Source organism: Carlito syrichta, unplaced genomic scaffold (genome assembly GCF_000164805.1).
Source record: "Carlito syrichta isolate Samal-C Ts95f unplaced genomic scaffold, Tarsius_syrichta-2.0.1 Scaffold290791, whole genome shotgun sequence".
Classification (NCBI taxonomy): domain Eukaryota; kingdom Metazoa; phylum Chordata; class Mammalia; order Primates; family Tarsiidae; genus Carlito; species Carlito syrichta.
In genome coordinates this window covers 7,129-11,886 of record NW_007234887.1, presented here as the reverse complement: position 1 = coordinate 11,886, position 4,758 = coordinate 7,129, and the positions used below count along the sequence as shown (strand labels likewise).

General features: G+C 48.8%; 1 pseudogene; it reads right to left on the bottom strand.

Annotated features, from left to right (window-relative positions):
* Positions 1-2,060: 2,060 nt before the first annotated feature.
* LOC103256632 lies at positions 2,061-2,604 on the bottom strand (annotated as a pseudogene).
* Positions 2,605-4,758: the final 2,154 nt, after the last annotated feature.

Below are 4,758 nucleotides of genomic sequence, written 5' to 3'. Positions count from 1 at the left end.
GGAGGTCACAGGAAGAGCGCATGGCAAAGGAGGGTGCCCAGTGAGCTAGTCTTCTTCTCTCCCTCCCTCCTTACCACCCTCCTTCCTGCCCTCCTCTTTCTCCCTCCCTCTCTTCATCCCTCCCTTCCCTTTCTTTCCTTTCCCTCATACCTCCTTCCCCTCCTCCCTCCCTTCTTTCTCCTTCCTCTTTTCTCCCTACTCCTCCCTCCCTCCCTCCCTCCTCTTACCTACTCCGCCCTCCTTTCTTTCTTTCTCTGCCCTCTTCCCTTCTACCTCTCTTTCCCCACCTTTCTCCCTCTTTCCCCCTCCCTCCTCCCTCCTGCCTCCTTTCTTTCTTCCTTCTGAACATGCTGAACTCTCACCAGGGATTTTGACATAGTCCAGAGATTTGGGGAGACTTTCTCATCAGCAAAGCAGGCTCAGAGGTTCTGAGGTCAACTAAGGAAGGGTATGCAAGAATTAGATCCCCAAAGTGCCAGTGCCAGTGCTTATACATAATCATATTCAATCCCCACATTTTCAATGGAAACTGTGGCCCAGAGAGGGAAACCTGTTCCCCTAAGGTCACACAGATTTTAGGTGTGGTACCCAGAGCTCCTCCAAAGGAATCCAATAAGCATTTATTGGATGCCAGCTGTGAGCCTGGCTGGTGGAGTCTTGGATGGTCTTGGTGGCCACTGTCCTCATTCTGACTAGGCTATCTGCATGGCCTCAGGGGGAGGTGGTGTCAGGCTGGGCTTGGCTGAGGGCCTTGCAGTCTCCCCATGACTCACCAACTGGGCCCCTGAGGTGGGTCACTCCTACTTCCTGGACTTATTTGGGATGTAAAGTAATGATCAGACCCTCCCAGCACCCAGAGTCACCTGCTGGAAGTAGTTCTGTCTCCCACATTTCAGGTTTTATAACTCTGACCACAACTCAAGGGTTCAAAACCCTCCATAGTCTTTCACTTGGTGTATGCACTGCAGACATAAACCCGATCCTGGTACAAAGACAAGGCCTTTCATCACCCAGAATCCGCATGTCCCTCATGTTCCCTGAGTGTCCCTGGTCCACAACAGAAACTTGGCATGTTCCAGAGAGCAGGGTGCTTATCTTGGGTCTCCCCTCCCTCTGAAACACAGCACAGGAAGAGGCAAAACGACTTGGCCCTCTCCAGGTCCCTTTCTTGGCATAAATCTCCGTAATCAGATTTCATCACAGCTACACCTACTTATATATTTGAGAAGCCATGGCTGGAGGAAATGCTGAGGTGAAATATACACTCTGGAGCCACCCATGGGAAAACATGGTCTGGGCAAGAGGTTTTCCAGGAAAATTGGATCCCCTTATTTTGGGATTCTGGGAGACCAGATGATAGTCAGGAACATTTGTGGGTGCCAGCAGTTTGTGGGCATGTGATCACAGTCTTTTACATGGATGCACTGAGGGGGACCCCAGAGAACCCTATTTCCAACCCTCTGAGGCCTCAAAGGAAAAATAAAACTGATGCTAAAATCCTCAAGGACTGTCCAGGGAGCTTGGCAAAACAGCAGCTGTGTGGGACATAAGGCTAGGGCTCCCAACCATGGTTCACTGAGGTGCTGTCCTGACTCCCAGCATGTCCTTCACCTTCTGGCAACCATACCCCAAACCTAGCGGTGTCACCCAATCCTCTGTATCAGCTAATGTCTCCCTCTATCTCTTCTTACAATGTGATACCTTCTCCAGCCTCAAGTCATGCTGACCCCACCTCCTGGGCCTGTGTCCTGTGCTTGCTGCTCCTCCACCACCCCTATCACCTGTCCTCGCCTGGCATCACAGCAGTCTTCCCAAAAGAGCAGCGATGACAAGCCCTGCTACAGCATGTGCTATTACCCATGCATCATCGAGGCATGCTCCAAACCGCCCCTTGCTCATTGGCTGGTCTAGGACCTTCCCCAAGGGGACTTACACCTGTCCACCACATAGCCCTGCCCAACCTTCAGAGGTTGCCCACTGCCTCCACACATTGTCCAGACCGGCACTTCCGTCAGTAGAATGCAAACCATGGGTGTCGCTTTAAATGTTCTGTGGCCACATTAAAAAGGTAAAGAGAATGTTTCAACCACCGATTGATGAATCTCAGTGGTAGACAGAAACACTAGATTTTCAAAATCATGTCTCATCAAGGTTGGCCAAAAACAGATGGATAAGTTGTCTGCTGTCATTAAGTTGATTTTATTTTCCTGACTAACCCTGTTTAAATGTATTATCACATATCTGAATACATCATAGCTTACAGTATGAAATTTCTTTCAAGGCATGAAGACGTTCTGTTTTATCTGGAATTTTTGCTGCTTCCAAAAGCTCTAGATGAAGAGAATATGGAATTAAAGGATCTGGCAGATCTGCAAGGAAAGCTTTCAGAGTTCCAGCTACAGCATTTACTGTTACTTCCATTGGCACTAGATTGATAGTATGATCTTGATCAAACTGCTTTTGAATATTGTCTTGATCAGTTTTGTTCCCGCTCACACGGTAGAGTCCTTGAGTAGGTAACCCTGTATCTTCAATAAATTCCACACATTTTTCAACAAATAGTGGTATGGGCTTCTCAGTTGTAACCAGATCCTGGAGAGGCATCCGAAAGTAATTATTTTCCCAATTTCTACGTGTTGATGGAGTTCTTAGTTTTCTTTGTCTGCTAGCAGAGCCCCGGTGGCGACTGTGGCGGCAGCAGCGACATTCCTGGTGAGCACTCGCCGCCTCTTCCACTCTTGGCTCGCCTCTCTTCCCCAGCACGCTCACCAAGTGCCGCGTCCCTGCAGCCACCTCCCCACGCCCTCTCCAACACACGCGCCCTGAAACCCCAGACCCCGCGCTCCCGCAACCGACAATCTGTCCGCCCGCCCTCCCTGCCACTGGTGGTGGCCCCGTCCCTCCCCCCTTTCTTGGAAAGAAGAAAACATGGCTTGTTTTTCATTGGTCGATTAGATTTTGTGTTGTGAAGATGAAAAATCTTTGGTCAATGTTGTAATCTTCAGTCAGACTGCAATTTTAAGGTTATCTTATATGTATTACAGTAAATAGATGATTTTGAAAAAAAAAGGTAGAGAGAAACAAGGGGCATGGACAACATGGAGGGACCTCAAATGTATATCACTAAATGAAAGGATAATGAAAAGGTTATGTCCTGCAGGATTCCAACCATGTGACATTCTGGAAAAGGAGAACCATGGAGACAGGAACAAGCCTGTGTTTACCAGGAGCTTGAAGCTACACGGGGGGAGTACAGGGCATCCTTAGGGCATGACCCCCTCTGTGGGATGCTATAATGGTGGGCACATGTCCTATCCATTTGTCCAAACCCACATAACCAAGGGTGGACCCTACCGTCAGCCATGGACTCTGGGGGATAGCAGTGTGACCATGCAGGTCATCAGTTGCAGCAGGTCAAGTTTGCCACTCTGGGGGGGGGGGGGTGGCGGAGAGGAAGGCTGTTCATGTGGGGGCAGGGCATATGGGAACTCTCCTGACATGTTGCTCAGTTTTGCTGTGAACCTAAAACTGCACTAAGAAATAAAGCCTAATAATTTAAAAAAAGAACAGGTGAAATTAATTTTGATAATTGTTTACAAAATATTATTATGTCAACATGTAATCAGCATAAAAATTATAATGAAATATTTTGAATTCTTTTTTATCTTAATTCCTTGAAGTCAGTGGGCAGGGACAGTGTCTGTGCTGCTTACAGGTCCCCAGCCTGTGTGCAGTGACCAGCACAGAGTAGATATTCATTAAACACTTGTCTTATGAAAGAATTTGAACAAGGGAATACATTTGAATTCCCAGGTCCTAGAGTTGGGCATAAAAGAATTAGATGAATATTAAATGAGTGAACGGATGAATGAACTAATGTCCCCAGTCTCTGGTAGGAGGTCAGGAGCTTAGGTCTAATGGATATTTGAGGAATTGGGTGTGCACTGTCCTGTGAGCTGAGACCTCTGGAGCTGGTAGGTGATAGAGGACTGTGGTTTAAGCCCCTCCCTCCCCTCCTTCCCTGTCCTGAGGGGGAACCTGGCCCCGGGGCCTTTGTACCTGGGATCCCTCTACCTGGAAAGCTGCTCTCCTTTCCCAGAGTTGCCATAACAAAGTGCCACCAACTGGGGCCTTTAAACAATGGAAATGGCTTAGCTCACAGTTCTGGAGTTCAGAAGTCCAAGACTAGTTCCCTCCAGAGGCTCAAAGGAGCCTCCATTCCCTGACCCTCTCCCAACATCTGGTGGCTGCCGCAGTCCCTGCTGACCCCCGGCCTGCAGCCCTGTTTTTGCCTGTCTCCTCTTCACCAAGTATTTTCCCCTATGTGTCTGTGTGTCTCTGTGTCCAATTTCCCAATTCTGATGACACCAGCCATATTGGATTCAGCCCCACCCTAGCCCTGGGACCTCATCTTAACCTGAGTACTCCTGCAAAGACCCTCTTTCCAAATACGGCCACAGTCGAAGTTTCTGGTGGACATGAATTTGGGGACACTACTCAGCCTGGCACAAATGCCTCCCTGAGTTAGATAGCCTCTCTCTTTTCCTTCAGGCTCTGCTGAAATGTCACCTTGTCTGGGGACCTTCCTGCCACTCTGTCTGTGACACAGGATCCCACTGACCCCCCTCCAACCTCCCATGCTGTCCTCAGCCCTGTCCCCCTGATATGGTTACATTTTTTTATTCTTTCTTTATTATCCATCTGACCCCACCACCACTTCTCCTCCTGGAGGTGGGTTTCTAGACAACAGGGCCTTTG